The 21,197-nt window shown below is 47.5% G+C and overlaps 1 protein-coding gene across 1 annotated transcript in view; it reads left to right on the forward strand.

Annotated features, from left to right (window-relative positions):
- LOC103595106 (cAMP-dependent protein kinase type I-beta regulatory subunit-like) overlaps positions 1 to 21,197 on the forward strand; it is a 136,880-nt gene that overhangs the window by 61,485 nt on the left and 54,198 nt on the right. The gene's annotated exons all lie outside the window — the stretch shown is intronic.

Raw genomic sequence — 21,197 nt, forward strand, 5'->3', positions numbered from 1 at the left:
CGGGAGCGCTGCCGCGCTTCCCAAGCGGCACACTATCCAGTGCGCCACCGGGCCGGCCCTAGTCTACATACTTTTCTCCACCTTGATTTTTTTCACTTAACGTCATGTCCTGGAGATCACATCTTAGCAGTTTGTAGAGATATCTGGAGGAGGATTTTTGACAGCATGATGGGTTTTGGAGCAGATTCCAGAGTCAGAGTGGTGGAAGTGGGAGTAGATAATGAATTCACTTGGTATAACGTGACTTAGCCTAGTTGAGGCTCACTACAACCCAGCAAGTGTGGCTTCCCTCTGCTTATTTTATAGAGGAGGAAACTGAGGCTTGCCCAAGTTCACCCAGCAGGTGGGCATCAGAGCAGGACTGGAACTAGGTATCTGCTTCTGAGCCGGTCACTGTGCTGTGTCCCCAAAGCTTAGGATGGCTGGTGCATACAGGCTTTTGGAGGCTCTCATTTGGGATCTGCCCATGGCTAACTCCATAGCACAGAGCTCTCTAAAGTCCCAAGCCCATTGCAGGTGCAGCTCATTAGCTTAGGATGGCTGGTGCATACAGGCTTTTGGAGGCTCTCATTTGGGATCTGCCCATGGCTGCACTCCATAGCACAGAGCTCTCTAAAGTCCCAAGCCCATTGCAGGTGCAGCTCATTGAATCCTCCTAATTGCCTTTGAGTTTGTATCAAGGTGTGGTTGTCCGTGCCAGAGAGCTCAGGAAAATCAGGCAAAGAACTCTGCTCTGGCATGTCTATGTGAGAACGAACCGGTATGAATTCAGCCATGCCCTTTGCCTTGCCTCAAAGGGGAAAAACAAATATGGGGCAGGGTAATGAATTCTCACAGCAGAAAGAAAGCTCTGTCATGTCCTGAAAGCCTGGAACCATTCATAAACCGAGGCAGCTTGACCTAATGTGCTCTGTAAACACGGGAAATCCCCTAAGCCCCACAGATAAGAATTGCTCCTCAGAAAGTCGGAGCCATGAGCCAATGGAGTGGAAGGGCTGGCAGCTCTGCTGGCGGTCAGACACAGGTGGCTGCCTTGGACCTGAGCCGGGGGGCAGTGAAAAGAGTCTCCCCAAGGTGGAGCTGGCTGGTCAATGGAGCTGGGGGTGGGCAGGGCGGCGCAGCTGAGGGGCCAGATGACAGCAAGAGGATTTGTCTCAAAGCCAGGTCTCTGTGCAAAGTTGGTGGTGCTCACTACAGTTAGGTGGGTGGTCTCTAAACAGTCTCTTGAAGTTAAGAAGAGCAATGACTTTTTGCAGGAGTAGTGCTACGTGGGTGTCTGGCAGAATTTAAAATTGTTTAAAAGTATAATTTTTAATTAGGCAACAGATACACATGGTATATACGAATGTGATAGGAAAGCATAAACAGACCCTAACCCAGCACCTGTTTCCTCCCAGAGGCACCGCTACCGTGTGCACACAAGGATCCTGCCAAGATATTCTACCCATGCATGTGCACAGATATTCCTGAGAACACGCTACGCTGTTCCACTAATTGCTTTTTTCACTTCACTGTTTCTCTTGGAGATTGTTCCAAATCAGGACCTAAGGAGCTTCCCCATTCTTTTAATGGTTGCATAGGATTCCCTGGAGTGCTTGGAACAGTGAGCTTGGCTGTCCCTCGGTCCTGGGCACGCAGGGGATGTCATGCACTCTGACCTTGAAGGGCCATGGGTTCAGCGTCAGTCCCAGTGTTTGCAGATCCTGGCCCAAGTGATGTGCTTCTGCGTTTTTCCTTTTGGAGATGATCCTATTTAGGTGCTGGGTGGCTTTGGGACAGTGACCCCCCTCTCTGGGCCTCAGATTCCTTATCAGTAAGGTCTACATTGTGGCAGAGGTGGGCTGTCATGTGTATGTGGCCAGAATCACAGCCCATCTCATCTGACCAAGTGCTCTTAAAAATCTATTGGAGGGTCGGCCCCATGGCTCACTCGGGAGAGTGCGGTGCTGGTAGCGCCGAGGCCACGGGTTCAGATCCTATATAGGGATGGACGGTGCGCTCACTGGCTAAGCGTGTTGCGGACGACACTGAGCCTAGGGTTGCGATCCCCTTACCGGTCAACAAAAAAATCTATTGGAATCAGCCATTACCATTACATGAAAACCAGGAGACAGCAGGGAAACTTCTGATTTCCATCTTCTTTTGAAAAGCAAAATGTTACCCTGCCATGGCCCTCATTCCACATGGGCAGTGGTGCTTCCTGCAGACAGGATTGTGCACTCCTCTCCCTCCCACAACCTGTCTGGGCCCGTGGGCGGCTGAGTTGGCAAGTTTGCAATCCCTGTCTGTCTCTATAGTCCTGAAGACACCTCCAGCTCTAAGAGTGTGGTGGCCCCACTCAGTCTTAGCCCTGAGGCGGCGGGGAGTGGGGTGGGGCGGGGCATCTGGTTCTCCTGAGGCCAGCCTCACATATCCAGCCTTTTAGAAGCTATCCATTTTCACTATGGATAAAAGTTCAGATCAAATTAAAATAATAATAACAAAGCCAAGTGAATTTGAGTTTGCCATGTTTGCCTGCAGTGGCAGTGGCGGTGGTATTGGCTATCCCCCAGGTGTCCATGGACCTCAGATGCACACTAACTGGGCATCCCCTGCCTGGACCTTGGGCAGATCATGAAGCCCACGCCCGCCTCCCACCAGCGCACCTTGTTTCTCTTTTCCAGCTCCCCAACTGGGCCACTTTTCACAGGAAGACCACCTGACTGGGGTTTCTTCCCCCTCAGACTGGGGTTGCTGAGCTGGTACCTCTCAGCTGCTCACCTGCTGGGAGCCACAGTCACCTTCACTTGGCCTGGCCCCTGCCAGACCCCTCAGGCCCCCTCCGGCCCCCTTGACACCTTGGAAGCGCCCTGTCTACAGTGGATGCACTCGCTCCTCCTGCTCTTCTCCACTGCCAAGGCTGGGCCTGGTGCTTTGAAGCAGTGCTGGAAGCTGCTGATGGGTTTAGCAGCTGTGGAAAGAAAACACACATGTCCCAGCCTATGGAGCCCTGGGGTGGGGATGTTCCCAGGGATGCTGCAGACGCTACTGCTGCATTTTCCCAGCCCAGGCACTTGGAGCCGGGGCCTGGTGGTTGTAGTAGCACCAGCTGCCTGGATCTTGTGATCGCACCAGGAGCCTGCTGCGTTTAAAATAAGCAAGGTGACTTTTACTCTGGAAAACATTCCCTGTCCTGGCAAATGATGACAAGGGGAGAAAGCGGCCAGGGCTGGGAATGCCTCCAGAATCCCTTGTCATCTACTCTGACCTTGGAGGTGGCCTGCACAGGGGGCTCTTGGAAAGGGAGGCCTTTCACCGTTGGCTGTAACACTGGGGTCACACCCACACTGTAATGATGGGCTTTCAAGACACTGTGCCCATCTTGGATTAGCCACATGAGCACCTGCCGTGGCTGCAGAGAAGAGCAAGCCTCAACTCTTGCCCCAAAGGACCAAGGAGCAAGGGGTCCATGAGCCTGATTTGGGGATGGGGTGGGGAATCCTGGAGGACTTCTTGGAGAAGGTGAGGATGAGTATTGGTCAGGGGGGCAAAAAGGACAAGGACTTCGGGCTCTGCAAACCTCTGCCCCAGTCAGATGAGATTGCCTCATTTTCTACCCGAGGAATTGAGGCCCAGGGTGTGGATGTGCTTTGCCCTCGGTCGTCAGTTCGCTGGTGGAGACGCCAGACTGACCCAGGTCTGACTTCAGCAGAGGTCTTGCAGCCGTCTGGCTTGCGCAGGTCTGAGTGAGGAGCGGTGTCTGACTGACCGACCACCCCCACCTGCCTTTGTCTTTCCTTCCACCAAGCCTGGTTTGACAGCAGACAGCTGGGTCTCTTTTCCTCTTCCAGGAGTAAAATTCCTGAAGGATCCTAAATCCGAGTTTCAGGAGAGAGGCCTTTGGAGGTGACCCCTGCTGAATTCAGTTGCTGGTGGCCTCCCACCTTGCCAGCTGTCCTGCCATGTGGGGGCTTTCTCCCCTTGGCCCCACCTACTTGTTTTTGAGTCTCTCCATGCACAGAGGTTCTGATGAGGTTTCCAGCTCTGAGCTCAGTTCCAGTGTGTGGGATGCTGATGCTTAATCAGGCGCCTTCAGTGCCCATCGCTGTCTCCGGTGGACCAAATGGTAAAAACCATTTGTTGCTTCTGGGGAGTCCTGGCTGCCCAGCCTAGGGCCGAGGAAGCTGTGTTGCTGCTGGTCGCTGTTCATGAAGCGGCATTGGTCCCTTTTGCATGGTGTCTGCTGGGAGGTGAGGAAGGGAGGTGGTTTTCTACCCTTGCTCTGACCACAGTGTGTTTGTTGAGTGAATGAGTGATAGCTGTAAAGGCACTTGCTCTGGTTTTGCTGTTGACTTCACAAGGCAGGGATGGCGTGTGCCTTCTTTCCCCTCCTTCCATGGCACCATGTGGGGTGGGGCTCTCGAAAGAGCAGCTCCTTGAGCTCCTGCCCTGCCTTGGAGGACGTTGGTACCCATCTTTAGGAAGGTTCTTCCTCCCTAGAGCCAGGCTTCAGTTCTGGGGGTGCCCCAGGCAGTGGGATGTTCATTCTTACCCTCTTGATGGATGGTGTGGGGTGGGGTGTGTAGGGTGCAGGGTGGAGTTGGCCTTTGCAGGCTGACAATCTGGGTCCAAACGTAGGTCCAAACCTGGCTCTGTCATTCACGTGTTGGGTCTTGGGTGAATCATCACTTAGTCTCACCCTCAGTTTCCTCATCTGTAAAACAGGGGTGCTGTAAAAGTTCCAGATGAGACGTAATGTCCTCCAAAACACTTCGTGAACTCTTAATAAACACCAGTTCCCCCAGCTCCTACTGATCCCCTCTGCGAGTGTTGATTAGAAAGTTCACTTTTTCTTTTCAAGATTAGATTTATTTTTTTCTGATTACAAAAGCGATACGTGCTAATTAAAAGGAAAATCAGAGTGTACATCATTCTATTCCCGTGGGCAAGAAACAATATAAAACACACTCACGATTCCCACATACCTCTCCGATTCCCACTGCTGACCACACCATGGCGTATAGAGTTCTATCTACTACAGCTATATGTTTATTTAGGAAACTCTTTATTATACTACACGTACTGTTTTGTAGCCCTCTTTTTAAATTTGGACTTTATTTTTTAGAGCAGTTTTAGGTTTACAGAAAAACTGGGCAGAAAGTAGAGTTCCGGGCTGACCCCGTGGCGCACTCGGGAGAGTGTGGCACTGGGAGTGCAGCGACGCTCCCGCCGCGGGTTCGGATCCTATATAGGACTGGCCGGTGCGCTCACTGGCTGAGCGCGGTGCGGGCGACACCACACCAAGGGTTGCAATCCCCTTACTGGTCACGAAAAAAAAGACAAAAAAAAAAAAAAGAAAGTAGAGTTCCCATGTAACCCCTCCCCCCACGATTTCCCCTGTTGTCGGGATTTTGCATTAGTGTGGGACATTGTTACAACTGATGAACCAAGGTTGATACAGTATTAACTGAAGACCATAGTTTACATTAGGGTTCACTCCGTGTTGTAATTCTATGGGTTTTGACAAATGTATAATGGCATGTGTCTGCCATTACGGCATCACACAAAATAATAGTTTCACTGCTGTCAAAATCCTCCATGCGCCACCTATTCGTCCCTCCCTCCCTCCTCCCCAACCGCCGGCAATCACTGATCTTTTTACTGTCTCTGTAATTTTGCCTTTTCTAGATTGTCATATAATTGGAATCATACAATACGTAGCCTTTTCAGACTTGCTACTTTCACTTAGAACATTGGCCTATTCAGATGGTCTATTTCTTCTTGTGTGAATTTTGGTAGATTATGTGTTTCAAGGAATTGTTCATTATATCTAAGTTATCAAATGTGTGGGTATAGAGTTCTTCATAATATTCCTTTGTTATCCTTTTAATGTTCACGGGATCTGTACCAATGTCCTCTCTTTCATTTTTGATTTTAGGAATTTGTGTCTTCTCTCTCTCTTTTTTTGGGGTAGCCTGGTTAGAGGCTTATAGATTTTTATTCATCTTTTCGAAGAACTAGCTTTGATTTCACCTATTTTTTTCTATTAATATCCTATTTTTAATTTCATTGATTTCTGCTCTCATTTTTTTTTTTTTTTTTGTCTTTTTCCGTGTCTGGCAACGGATCGCAACCCTCAGTGTCGCCCCCGCACCGGACCGGGACCGGCAACGGGATATCACAACCCTCGGTGCTGCTCCCGCACCTCGCTCAGCCAGTGAGCGGGAACCGGTCTGTATGTGGGATCCGAACCCTCGGCGGGAGCGCCGCTGTGCTTCCCAAGCGGCGCACTATCGCAGTGCGCCACCGGGCCGGCCCTCTGCTCTCATTTTTATTATTTCTTTTCCTTTGGTTGCTTTGGATTTAATTTGCTCTTCTTATTGTAGTTTCCCAAGGTGAAAGATTAGTTTATTGATTTTAGATTATTTTTCTATTATATGCGTTCAATGCTATAGATTTCCCTCTAAGCCCTGCTTTTGCTGCAAAACACAAATTTTGATAATTCATATTCTCATTTTCATTTAGTTCAAAATATTTTTCAGTTTCTCTTGTGTCTTCGCCTTTGACCCATGCTATTTAGAAGTGTGTTGTTTAATCTCCAAATATTTTGAGGTTTCCTGGCTGTCTTTCTGTTGACTGACTTCTAGTTTAATTCCATTGTGGTGAGAGAGCATACATTGTATAATTTGTGTCCTTTTATGTTTGTTCAGGTGTATTTTATGGCCTAGGATGTGGTCCATCTAGGGGAATATTTCATGTAAGCTAGAGAAGAATGTGTATTCTGCTATTGTGTGGTGAGACACCCTATAAATGTCAATGGATCCAGTTAATTGATGGTGCTGTTCAGCTCACCTGTGTCCTTACTGGTTTTCTGCCTGCTGAATCTATCAATAACTGGTAGAGGGGGTTGAAGTCTTCAACTATAATCATGCATCGTCTATTTGTCCTTGCAATTCATCAGATTTTGCCTTGTGTTGTGGGTAAATATGTCCCCCAAAGTTTCATGTATTGGAACTTAATCTGTACCGTAATAGAGGATGGGAAATCTTATTATGGTAAGTGAAAGGTGGAGCCTTGAAGAGGTGATTAGACTATGAGGATTATGCCCTTGTGAATGAGTTGATTTATTCATGGAGATTTTATTCACTTGAGTAATGGAGTAATAGAGTAAACTCACATGCAAGTGAGAAAGTGAGGAGTTTATGTCTTCTCTTGCCGTTCTCACCACGTGATAGCCTTGCATTGCTGTGGAGAGTCACCACCCACCAACAAGGCCCTCACTAGACATGTTCCCTGGACTTTGGACTTCCCAGCCTCTCAAACTATAATGAATAATTTTTATTTCTTTATAAACTACCTAGTTTCAGGTATTCAGTTATAAGCAACAGAAACAGACTATTACACTGTGTAACCCATTTTTAATTTGATAGACCTATAACGAACATCATTCAATCTACATAGATGTGTCTCTGCAGCACTATTTTATGATACCACCTTGTATTCCATTCTGCAATTTAATTAACCAGTCCCCAATTATTGGGTAGTTCAAATTTGTATAATTTCGAGCAGCACTGTGATAAATAGCCTGGTAGCCACATCTTATATATATTTAAATTTGTTTCTACGGAGGAAATGCTGGGGGAAGAAACAGCTGGTTCAAAGCACATGCATATTTTTAAGAGAAAAGTTCACTTTCTTTAATGTAAACCTACAGGTGCTGGTCTCCATGCAGAGTGGACTCTGATTCAGAATCTCAGGGTTGGCCTGGGCCAACCTGAGGGGATGGCACGAACGTCCAGGCTGGGCATCATGGCCAGAGGTGTGGACGGTGATTCTTGTATATTCATCCAAGAATATACAAGAGGACTTTCTAATCCTCCACCCCTTTCCCTAGATCTAAAGAGTAGATGGACACTCACTTGTACCTACCTCCTGGGACCCTATGGATACATTCTTTACCCTGAACCCTGAGCATCTGTGTGTTTCTCTCTCCAATGCTAAGACTTCATGATCGAGGAACTAAACCCACAGGCAAGATGGTGCCAGGTCCCGCCTGGCAGAGGCTCTGGAAGGTTCATAAACATTGTGCTACTGATGCTGCAGCCCAGAACAGGCAGCCTTGCTTCCTTCTACAGTAAACGGCTACGACTGAGTTATTGCTGTTTAGAGAGAATTATTTGGAAACTTGTAGTCAACCGAGAAATGGAGCAAGTTTTCACCCAAACAGTGGAAAAGCCTAAACACAAACCGGGACACTGTCTGGGGCACTGAGTTCATGGCAGATAGGGGCCCTCTGTCACTTGGGCCGAGAAATGGAGCAAGTTTTCACCCAAACAGTGGAAAAGCCTAAACACAAACCGGGACACTGTGTCTGGGGCACTGAGTTCATGGCAGATAGGGGCCCTCTGTCACTTGGGCCGAGACAGCCAGCATGAGACAAAACAATGCCACTGTGCCCAGCACTCCAAAGTTTTGCCCAAGGGCCTAGGCTGCTTCCTTTCTCTGAATAACGTTGGCCTAAAAGTGCAAATCAGCAATGGAAAGAGATTCTTCCCAGGCAAGGGTAACACATTTCAGCCTTTCAGAACTATTTCTAAAGGAGACTTGAGACTATATGTTAGTTGCACTTTTTCCCTTTTATAGCATCATTTTGTAGTCAGAAAAACACATTAATATGCACTTGAGCAAGTTTTCTGCATTCATTGAGTCTTTTTTTGTTTTTTTAAAATGTTCTGTTTTCGGCACTCGTAATTCCCTTCTGTTCCCTGTCAATACTCATATGTACACTTTTTTGCAGATGTACTGTTGGTGCATATGTGCTGGCTTATGTTCTGCTCTCTGACATCATCAGCCGGGGTATAAACACGTGTCCTGGCACTGACACCCCCCCCCACCTTATAAACGTTTAAAATTTTTCAAAATAAAAGTTTAAAAAAATAGACATAGAAATGTTGGAAGTGCTGTCAGTTTGCTTTCTTGATTACTGGAGGTGGTCCTGGCATGTTAATCTCTGTGGTCAATGTCATGCTGCTTTTGTTTAAAAGTCACAAAAACTTTTTTTTTTTTAAACTCAAGGGGACACTCTAAAATGCAGAAATGTGGATTGTTGAATGGGGGTGGGGGTGGGAGGTCCCTGTAGGGCACGTATCCTCCTCATTCCCCAGCCTCTGTAGGGGTCAGGGTCGGGTGTTCAGGTCTGAGATGCTGTTTTGATTGGCTCCTGGGCATCCCCCCCCTCGCCCTTTCCTCCACTCCCCCACCCCTAACATGCCACCTGAGAACCAGCTGAACCTGTTTGCTTTAGCAGATTTCTTGGCAGGGATGGGAGTAGGGGGTGTTTACCTGTCAGGCCACCTCCAGCCGCAGTTCCACAATATATTAGTAATGTAAGCCAATAAAAAAGTATAAAAGAGCCATAATTCACTCATGAGACTTACTGAGATCAAGGCATAAAGTGCTCCTTTTGCACCATTCCTGGGGGATACTGAGATGTGTTTGAGCATCTTAGCAGGGTTGGGAGAAGGGGCTCCTCAGGGTTTAGAACTAGCAGAAATAATTATAATAGCTGCTGATGGCGAGTGCTCATTATTTAGCTAAGTGCTTCAGAAGCATTATTATCTCAGCTTATCTTCCCAGCAATGCTATGAGGGCAGGCATCTTACTGTACCTATTTGACAGATGGGTTAATCCCTTGGGGACTCAGTCCTCTGGGTCCCTCCAGGCAAGCTCAGGAGTTGTACCAGATATAATGGGGTACCATCAAGGAAGATGGGTCACAAGATGACCCACCCACTTGTGATGGAATCCTATATAAACAGTTGTCACTCCTCACTGAGCCGCGAGTTCCTTCAGCAAGGGTTGCAAACCTAGAAGCCTGGGGGAGTCAGGAATTAAGTGGGTGACGTGTGGCCTTAGGGGACTGTGGCAGACTGGAGAGTGTTGTGCTCTTTCCAGGATGGGGAGTGGGCTGAATTCTTGCTTTTTGAGAATGAAGGCCAGATATTTTTTCTTTCCCAAAGAGTAGCCAAAAATTTGGATTTTTATGAACTCTCTCAATTTTTTTTTTCCTTTTTGTTTTTTTTACCGACCGGTAACGGGATCGCAACCCTCGGTGTTGTGCCCGCACCGCGCTCAGCCAGTGAGTGGGAACCGGTCTCCACATGGGATCCGAACCCTCGGTGGGAGCGCCGCCGCGCTCCCAAGCGGCGCACCGAGCGCGCCACCAGGCCGGCCTGAACTCTCTCAATTTTTAAATGTTGGGAGTTAACTTTGAAAATGGCACCAACATTGGCACATGAACAAGTAGAAAACCTGAAGAGATAAATAAACACTAAGTAAATTGAAATGGTAACCAAAGACCTTCCCTTACAAAGAGGCTTAGCTCCTGATGGTTTTACTGGAGAGCTCTGTCAAACTTCAATAAATTGTCTGTTCATACTTTTACAAGTTGCTCCAGAAAATAGAAAGCAAGAGAAAGCTGCTAGCTCACTGTGTGAGGCCAGAATATTCTTGATCCCAAAGCTTGAAAGAACAATACAAGCAAAGAAAACTATAGGCTCATTTTATTATGAATGTGGATGCAAAAATCCTAAATAGGTAGACAAACCCAACAGTGTGCTTTAAAAAAAAAAACAAAACATCATGATCAAGTATGGTTTATCCAGAATTCAAGGATGGTTCAACCTCAGAATACTCTATCTGTAGGGGCGCACGGACGAAGGAAACACGCGAGACCCAGGCTAACAGTTTGCCAAGGAGGTTCCGCTTTATTCAAGGACTGCACGTACTTTTATAGGGAGCTGCGTTCCGGGGTTGGATAGGGGGTGGACGGGCAGTAGCTGATTGGACGGGGCTGGGCAGGAAGTGAGTCTTGACCTGTGACTGGCTGAGGTTTGGTGCAGGTGGGCTGGTTTACTGTGGAGAAGAACCAGGAAGGGCGCCATATTGCCAGGGTGTGTCCCTGTTCAGGCACCCATGGGGTCCCTACACCTACACTATCCATGTAAATCACCACATTAATAGATTGTAGAGAAATATTGTGAGATATATCACATAGATGTTGAAAAAGAATTTGCTAAAGCTCAACTATTTATTATAAAAATTCTTAGCTAAAAATAGAAGGGAAATTTCTTAATTTAGTAAAAGTCATATATACCCAACATGGAACAAACATCCTAATGGAAGAACTTTGGTTACACACTCTTTAAGGGAAAGACCAAGATAAGGTTGTCTAAAATTGTTATAATGATTTAACCTTGTTTTGGGGTCCTGGAAATGCTATAAGGGAAGAAAAATTAGTAAGAGGAGTAAGAATTGGAAGGGAAGAAAGAAGACAAATAGGATTATCTTTATATAAACCAACATAGAATCAACAAAAAAACTCAGAATTATTATGAATTTTCAGCAGGGTTGATATAAGCTTAACTTATAGAAATCAGTATTCAGAAGCCCTAGGAATTCATATATATATATATATGATTTTTATTTGTCCATTAAAAAATTAATTAATTAAAAAATATAGATTCCTTCCCTTCACAATCAATATATTAAATCCCTCTCAGGGCTGGCCAGTTAGTTCAGTTTGTCAGAGCACAGTGTTAATAACACCAAGGTCAAGGGTTTGGATCCCTGTACCAGCCAGCTGCCAAAAAAAGAAAGAAATGAAAAGAAGACTGAGGGGCAAGCTGGTTGGAGGAATTGAGTGAAGTGGGGGCAGTGGGTACCAACCACTGAAAAGTGGAGTTAACTTAATAAAGGTTACACAAGATTCTAAGGAGAAAGTTTTAAACCACTACAGAGAACATAAAACACCATCTGAATAAATGGAGAGGTGGTCTATGTTCTTGAATGGAATGACTCAATTTGATGATGTCATTTCACCCTCATATTAATCTATACATTCAGAGCAATCCCAATTAAAACTGCAGCTGCACCAGCACCTTGGGAACAGCTCAGGGACCTGAAGCATGGAGAAGAGGACTAGATCCCCGTCCTACAACCAGGCACACTGCACCAGTGCCTCGGGGCCCACCTGGGGACCCAAGGCATGGAGAAGGGGACTGGACCCCACTCCCACAACCAGGCACATGGCACCAGCAACTTGGGGCCTGCCTGGGGACCTAAGGCATGGAGTAGGGGACTGGACCTCCCTCCCACAACCAGGCACACTGTGCCAGTGCCTCGGGGCCCACCCGGGGACCAGAGACATGGAGCCAGGGACTGGACATTCCCCACAACCAGGCACACTGCCAGCACAAAGGAGCATGCCAAAAACATCACCTCCATGTGGGTGGGCCACTACAGCCACCACAATAACCGTGGCTTCTGTAAAAGCAGCTAGATGCCACAACCACCATGCAGATGGTTCACCAACCACTGGAGTGCATTGACACAAGGAGAGTCACCAGCAGAGACCAAAGAAAAGAGGATGTCACTCTCCACAAAGCCCATTTCAAAGTGACGGAAGAAGCATCTGTTCTGTGATAATATTGGGGGACCTGATTACACCTCTCAGCATTGGACAGATCATCTAGGCAACAAATCAACAGAGTAACCATTATACTTTCAGAAGGAGAGAAGAAATCTAGGGTAATTAGATGGGGGAGGGAGGAGGAGGGAATGGGGGATGGGGAAAGATTGGACAAGGGGCATAAAGAACAATTATGATTTGTAACAGTATATATGGTAGTAATATTGATTTGATCAACATATCTTAATGTTGAACCACCAAAATATGTATAATCAATTTTGATTCAATAAAAATTTAAAAAATAAATAAAACTGCAGCTGGATTGTGAGGCGGTAGAAGGTAGACACATTCTAAACAGTCAACAAAAAGAACAAAGTTTGCAAATAGCTAAGTCATCTTTGAAAAACAAAACTAAGAAGAGGGACTTACCCTACCAAAAGTGGAAGCCCGTGAGGAGGCTGTGGTAATAAATGGAGTGGTGCAGACAGAGATGACAGAACAACGGCACAGGACATAGAGCCGAGAGGAGACATGGCTACACGTGGCACTTAATATTTAATAGATGCAAGAGGCGGTTTGGTGCAGTGGTCAGGAGTAAGGACTCTGGAGCCAGATCACCTGGTTGTGACTCCTCGCACTACCACTTACTGTCTGTGTGACCTTGAGCAAGTTCCTTAACCTCTCTGTGCTCAGTCCTCCTCCCACTGATAGACGGGGATAACGGGAATAATGATAGTAAATGTCACAATGTTGTTGTGAGAATTAAATGAGCAACTACATGTAAAACACTGTTATCAGTTTCCTAAAGCTGCCATGAAAAAATACCACCAACTTGGTGGCTTTAACAATTGACATTTATTGGCTCATGGTTCCAAAGGCTGGAAGTCCAAGATCACAGTTTGGCAGGGTTGATTCCCCTTGAGGGCTAATGGGGAGGATCTGTTCCCTGCCTCTTTCCTTGGCTTGTAGGAGGCTGTCTTCTCCCTATGTTTCTTCACGTCGTCTTCCCATACATGTGTCTCCCTGTTTGTGTCTGTGTCCAAATTTCCCTTTTTATTTTATTTTTATTTTTATTTTTTTTCCTTTTTGTCTTTTTTCGTGTCCGGCAATGGATTGCAACCCTCAGTGTCACGCCCGTACTGGACCGGGACCGGCAACGGGATCGCAACCCTCGGTGCCGCGCCCGCACCTCGCTCAGCCAGCGAGCGGGAACCGGTCTGTATGTGGGATCCGAACCCTTGGCAGGAGCGCCGCGGCGCTCCCAAGCGGCGCACTGTAGCAGTGCGCCACCGGACCGGCCAAATTTCCCTTTTTATGAGGACACCAGTCATATTGAATTAGGTGCTCACCCTGCCTCAGTATGACCTCACCTTTACTAGTTACATCTACAATGACCCTATTTCCAAATAAGGTCACATTCTGAGGTCATGGGGGTTAGGACTCCAATATATGGATTTGGGGAGGGGGCACATTTCAACCCGTAACAACACTATGGGTATTTCCTGGCATGTAGTATGTTATACTGTAATAGAAGGATGAGCTGATTAGTAGATATTGTTGGTGAAATTGGCTGTCTGGGGAAAGACAAAACTGGAGTCCCCATGGGATTGTCTAAAGACCTAAAAATGAAAGTGAAAATGATGTAGCAGAAGGTAATTGCTGGGGCCGGCCTGGTGGCGCACTGGATAGTGCGCCGCTTGGGAAGCACGGTGGTGCTCCCGCCCGAGGGTTCGGATTCCACATACAGACCGGTTCCCGCTCACTGGCTGAGCGAGGCGCGGGAGCAACACCGAGGGTTGCGGTCCCGTTGCCGGTCCCGGTCCGGTGCGGGGGCGACACTGAGGGTTGCGATCCGTTGCCGGACACGGAAAAAGACAAAAAAAAAAAAAAAGAAGGTAATTGCTATGGACTGAAACGTGCCCCCCCATTCATATGTTGAAGCCCTAACCCCCAGTGTGATGGTATTAGGAGGTGGGACATTTGGGAGCTTATCAGGGTTAAATGAGGTCATGAGGGTGGGGCCCCTTGATGGGATTAGTGCCCTTATAAGGGGATGAAGGCACTAGAGCTTTTTCTCCACTATATAAGGACACAGAGAGAAGGCAGCTGTCAGCAAGCCAGGAGAGCTCTCACCAGGTCAAATCTGCCAGCACCTTGATCTTGGACTTCTAGCCTCCAGAACTGTGAGAAATAAATGTCTTTTCTTTAAGATGCCCAGTCTATGGTACTTTATTTATTATGTCAGCCCAAGCCAACTAACAACAGAAATGTCAGAGAGGATTTCATTACTTGGTTGTGGGGAAGTACTTTCCTAATTAAAAGCCACAAAGCACAAACCATAGAGCAAAAAAGAGTTTACATTAAATGGAAGATGTCTTCTTAATTAAGGATATCATGGAAAAGTTAACAGATAACTGATTGCAAGAAGATACTTACAATATCTAAAACTAGCAAGCAACCAATATCTAAAACATGCAAAGGAATTCCTGAAAATCAACCAAAAAAAGATGTCAACCTCAGTATCTAGATAGGCAAAAGATATGAACAGGAAATTTACAGAAGAGAAAACCCAACCAGCCCACAAGCCCCTGAGGAAGAGGAGCTCATAGATTAGAGATCAGGGAAGTACAAATGAAAACAAAATAGTAGCTCAAAGCTACAGCCCAGATGTATCATAGTGATGTGCACAGATATAAGATACATTGTACTTGATGAAATCTGCAGCATAATGCCACTTTTAGGTAAATGCTAGCAGCTCAAAATTCCATGTTTTGAGAGAAAGCATACAAACCAAAAGGAGATATCTCAAACATCTTTGAGCAATTGCCTGTGGTCAGGGGAAGGAAGTGGGGAGGAGGGGAATAAATGTATAAATAAAACAAGAACAGGTCATGAGCTGAGGGGTACATATTTGCACCTGAGGTTTGAGAAAAGATGCTGGGAGGGGATGTCCCATAAAACACAGGTCTGGCCAGATGCACAGTCTGTGGTTTTGTTGTGAACAGTGGGGTCTGCTGCTGTGTGGCCCAGCAGGGATCTAGGGGGGGGGGGGATCTAGTGGGAGTGCTCTGGCTTCATGCCGAATGGAAGGTCCAGGGTGCAGGTGAGGGGTCTGTGGGCTGGGTTCCTGGGCCTGGTCCTATCTCCTCCCACCCTCACCCCTGCACACACCCTCATTCCCATATACAATGATCTGTGTGGATGGAGTTTTGTCTGGACAGCATCTGATCTTCCTGGGCCCTGAGAGCATCTCCTGAGAGACCTTGTCAGAGGCTTCCGACAATGGTAGGGGTAGGGGGAGGGCAGAGCCAGACCCTCAGTGTGGACCCAGGGCATGGGGTGGGGCCACGCCACACCCTTTCTGCCCAGAGAGGGGCCGAGACCCCTATGCAGCATGTTCTTCTTGTTCATTCTTTGAGGCAGGAATTGGGTCTCTGGGGGCTCTAAGTGGTGGTCAGATCACAGGCTCTGGACCCAATGCCTGCACACTTACTAGCCTTCTGAGCCTCGATTTCCTCATCTGTGAAGTGGGAACCATAATGGGGCCCTAAATTGTTGTGAAGTTCAAATGAGATAATGTTAATGAGGTTTCCTCTTGGGTGGAGTGTTTGTGGCATGGCCTGGGGACTCAGATTGGCTACTGATATTTTAATAGAGAATTGCTTCTGGAAGCAGGGATTTTTCTCAAAAGGCCCACACGAATTTCCACTGTCTTGGAGCTGTCTGTTAAGGTGGTTTGATTCTATGTCATATTGTATCACACCATATTATACATATTGTTGTATATTTTATTATAGACAGTCCTGACTGACTGGAGTTGAACAGAACAGACAGAGGCTTTCTGTGGATCTCCATGAATACTGAGCCCCAGGTCTTTTTATCCTGGGCTGGAGTGGAGGGCACAGAGTTAACAGGAATCTGGCCTGTCTGGATGTGGCTCCCTCCACCTCACCATATGCTAAGCCCACCCCCCATGCCGACCTGGACCTCATAGTCACGTTCCCTGCGCGTGTGGACACATCTTCAGGCGTTCCCTGTCCACTTGGTCGCCACCTTCCTGCCCACCCCTTTGGAGACCTCATAACACTCACATCTGCACTTGGGGGGCATCCTTGTCCCAGGGTTTGGGGAAAGGTCATTGAGGGCTGGGGGAGGGGGTTCTTCTAGAAACACATTCTCAGGTGAGGACTCCCGTGCGTGCGAGTTGTAACCTGCGCTTGCCGTTGCCCGAGACGCTGGTAGCTGTCGGAGGAAGGAAATGGCATTTCTGAGAAGGGGATGGTGTTTTCCAGACAGACTTGGTCGTGGCTGTTTTACCCTTGGTGTGCCACGCCGGGCAGTGGGGCCCCACGCTGGGTGAGCCTGGGCCCCTCCCTGCACGTATTGGAGCATATTTAATCTTTTAGAGATCAAAATGTTTTTCCAAATTGCTCACTTTCAGCTGTTTTGATGAGAGGCAACAAGGTTTAGCATATGTAATTTTTGGAGGTACATCTTGGCACATCTGTTTGGTGCTTTAGAAAGTGTGTCTGGCTGTGAATAAAGCTGTCGGTTTCTGTCTCTGATGCATCTTTATGCGTTATGGCTTTGGAGTCAGCACCACACTTGGAAAAGCATGCTTTAACATTTTCAAGTCTAGATTTTGCCTTTTTTGGATGCTTTAAAAATGTTAAGAGCCTCAACTCTGCCTTTAAGGGTGGATATGGCATTTTCCCCAAAGATGAACGGCCTCATTAAAAAAAAAATTACACAGATGTATGAGTTGATAATAGAAAATGCAAGTAAATACAAATAATCAAACAAAAAGGGAACAAAAGCCGCATTAAAATGACTCAACCCACATCCTTTTTCCACCCTGACAGTTGCTGTTAGTATTATGGTATTTCGTCTCTAGGTTATTCATTTATTTTTTTCAAATTGTACTGTTTTATCAACCACTTCTTCTCACTGGTAACATTGTGAATATCCTCCTTTCTTGTCATATGTGTCTATGTCACTATTTTTAATGACTACATAATGTTATTTAGAAATTCTGTGATTTATTTAAGAAATCCTCTATTGTTCTTTTTTTTTTTTTTTTGGTCTAATGTAAACAGTACTTCAGTGGTACCATTATGCATTAATCTTTTCATATTTGTCTAATAATTTCTTTATGTGCCTAGATGTGGAACTGATGGTGCAAAGAGTGGGCACTTGAACCGCTGTTGTCACTTGCTGCAAATACCCCTAGAAAGGCCGTGCCATCCTTCAGTCTATCCACCCAGCCATCCGTTTTTTCTTCTTCCCTTCCTTCTTTCTGTCCATCTGTCTTTCCTTCCTCCCTTCCTCCTTCCTTCTCTCCTTGCACCCACTCGCCCACCCATCCATCCACCTGTCCATCCATATTGTACTGAGGACCTGCTGGTGGTTAGATGGGCCAGGCACCGTGCAGCAAGCACACTACAGTGAGTGTGTGGTCTCCGTCCTCAGAACTCCCAGGCAGCCGAGACGGAGGAAGTGAGGAGCCTTCACCAGCAGGATGAGGAGCACAAGAACTGAGGCTCTGAGGAGGGAGAGGCACCAGGGTGGGGAGTGGGTGGGGTGAGGACTTCCAAAGGGTAGTGATCTCTGAGCCATGGGCCAGGTGGGAGCTGAGACCCCAGATGGTCAGTTCCCTGGAAACCATCCTGACCCAGCACCATCGGCCAGCCTTGGCCCTGCTGTCTGGGACTCCTTTCTGGGTGTTTGCCTGAAGAGAGCTGGGGGTACCCACCCTAAATACTCAGGTCTCCAACGCCCAGCTCAGAGGCCAGCCAGGGCACAGAGGGAGAGAGAAACAGAGAGACAGAGAGAGAAAGACATAGAGAGGTAGGCAGGAAGGGAGGGAGATGCTGCGCTCCACTTGGAGGAGACACACAGATCTCTGCACCCCATGAGAAGCCCGGGCTGTCATGGAGAGCAGTGATTAGGAGTCTGAGTTTAATGCGGATGGATGGGATAGGAATTTGCATGCTGGCATCACCTCTTCCTAGCTGTTTGATCTTGGGCAAAGTTACTTAGTGTCTCTAGTTCCCTTATCTGGAAAAAGAAGTCAACTGCGGTTCTGACCTCACAGGGGATGGGTGAGGATGGAGCAAGAGATGGACAAAGGCCCCAGCCCTCAGCCCCCACAGGAAGTGACAGCTGTAATGTGTTTGTGTTTTTGTTTCTCTCACCTGGCCTGAGTGCTGGGGGGCTTTCTATGTCCCCAGAACCTAGCACAGTCCCTAATGCATAAGTGCTAAACCAGTGTTTGTTGATGATGGGCTGGAGGCAGGGGGATGCAAATGTGAGGCTATTTAAGATCTGTGCCAGCAGCTTCAGTTAAACCCTCCAGAGCTGACTTCTGGATTAGAATAGAAAACTGTTTTATTTTTACAGACAGAAGAAGCCAGTGCCTTTTAATGCCATTAAGTGCTAAGAGAGAAGAAGGGACTGGGCTTTGTTTGAAAGGATGCAGAAGATGGAAGAGAAGGGCGAGTTGTTCAGTGGGGGAGTGGACAGGGCTGACCAGAGTGCACGAGTGTGTTCCCTCCAGTCTGTGTTCAAGCCTTTGGCAGTTACGAGCTGAGGGGCCTCGGGGAATTAAAGTTTCTTCCGAAGGAAAATGGGCCTCCCAGGCCTTTTTTGGTGAATGAGGCTGGGCTTTCCAGGCTTTGCTGTTCACAGAGGTGGGATTCTTTGTCTCTTCCATTCTCCGGGTCACCTCTCTGCTGGCCATGCATCTGGGGAGTTGAGGGGATACCCATGTGGTTGATGGAGAAGCCCACCGAGGGTCATTTCACAGGTGCTCAGAGGAGCTGCTGCTCCAAACACGGCCAGAGCCCAGCAGGGCAGATACACCTGGACGTGGGGAACAGTCTGCTTTGATTGATACCAAGGACTGAACCACCCAGTTTGGGGATCTAAATCTCCCAGAAAAGGTTTCAGCTGATCCTCCACCTTTGCTCAGGCCCAAGTAGAAGCCCACAAGTGGCACATGAGCCCCATATTAATGAGGGATGCAATAGTATTTATCTGCCCCCCTCTTTTGGGGGGTTCTGTGATATTCATCGTGGCCCAGTTTATGATTGCAAAAACATGGAAGTATCCTAAGTGTCCTTCTGGGCAGGAATGGATGAATGAAGCAGAGAACGCCAGGCAGCAGTTAAGGAAGCTCACCAGATTTGTGTTTTCACCCAGATGCATTTCAGAAAACATGTCGAGGGAGAATAGAGTTGTGAAAGGGTACCTTTATGTAAATAATAAAGACACCAAATAATAATAGACCGTGTTCATGGTTGCACACATGTGAAGTAAGAATGCAAAATGGCTTGGGGGACAGAGAGCAGCTTCATTCTACACTCCTGGGGCTGGGAGGGCTGGAGCTGATAGCTTTCCAGAAAAGAGCCATCTGAAGCAAACGTGGTAACATGTTAACATCTGTCCAGGCAGGGTGGTTGTGGGTATACCATGTCTGTTTATAGCATTTTAAAAAACATTTTACCATTATGAGTTGAAATTTAAGAGAAAAGAGGGAGGAATTGTAAAATCATTTCTTAAAGATCTGTTCATTTCGTGAGCCCTTATTTTGTGGTTTTGAAGAATGCAGTTTAAAAAACAGTGCCAGGATGGCTCCTGAAGATGCTCCCCTGGGGATACTGTGGCCAAGAAACATCCCGGCCAAGGGACCAGGTGCCTGGGGCTGGGCCTGGGGGCAGCTGGTCCAGACCCTCATGGCCTGGGTGGGAGGGGTCGGGGAGGGGGCTCCACAGGTTTCCCCACAGCCCCTGCCACCCACTGACTTCTCTGGGGGTGCTGCTCTCTTTGACTGAGAGAGAAGGCAGGAAACAGGAAACTGAATTGTTAGTGAAGTTGGGAACTAGAACTCAAAAGAAGCATTTCTTAAATAGAAAACCACTATTTTAAGAATTACTTATTTATATGTTCTGGACCGTGGAAACAGGGCTGTCTGGGTCTCTGGTTTTGCATTCTTTTCCCAGGTGGCTCATCCACCCTGGGGGTCAGCAAGTCCTTTGAGTTCCTCTGAGGCTCGCCTGAACTTCACCAGTCTGGCAGAGGCTTCCCAGAACCTCCCTTTTAAACAGGGCAGGAAGGAAGCCACCTTTGCACTTGCACGGTGTGCTCGTCCTACCTGGGGGTTTGTGGCATTTTCTTCAATGCTGCGTTGGTTTCACGGCTTCTCTTTTGGGAGCTAGGCACCTGTGGGTGGGCACTGTCTCCGCAGGTAGTGATTGCATCTCAGGAGTGTGACGCTGATGTCTCTGACACTGCGTCCTGGTTACAGTCCTGGCGAGATGAGGGTCCAGGGACAGTGCAAAGATGGGGCTGCCCACGGGTGATTCCACTTTTCCAGAGTGCCTCCATCGGCTTGGGGGTGAGCTGTCTCCTCATTCCTCTTGTCATTCTGTTTGCATGGTCCATTTCACATCCAAATTTAGAAAACTGAATGGCCAGGCTGCCCAGCTGGCAGACCCTGTGTGTCAACCTCACTGGCTTCGGTGGCCTGTAGAGTCAGTTTGTCATGAAAGGTCTGTGTTTTCCACTTAGAGGCCCTGAACTGGCATCTCATTTCTGCACCAAGAGTCCCAGGAATCCCCTTCCACTGAAAGTGTTTTCCCTGAAAGAAAAAGAAGAAAATGCAGAACATATCATTAAAGTTGATTGTCATGGGCCGGCCCGGTGGCGCACTGCTGCAGTGCGCCGCTTGGGAAGCGCGGCGGCGCTCCCT

The sequence above is a fragment of the Galeopterus variegatus genome, unplaced genomic scaffold (assembly GCF_000696425.1).
Source record: "Galeopterus variegatus unplaced genomic scaffold, G_variegatus-3.0.2 Scaffold1678, whole genome shotgun sequence".
Lineage (NCBI taxonomy): Eukaryota > Metazoa > Chordata > Mammalia > Dermoptera > Cynocephalidae > Galeopterus > Galeopterus variegatus.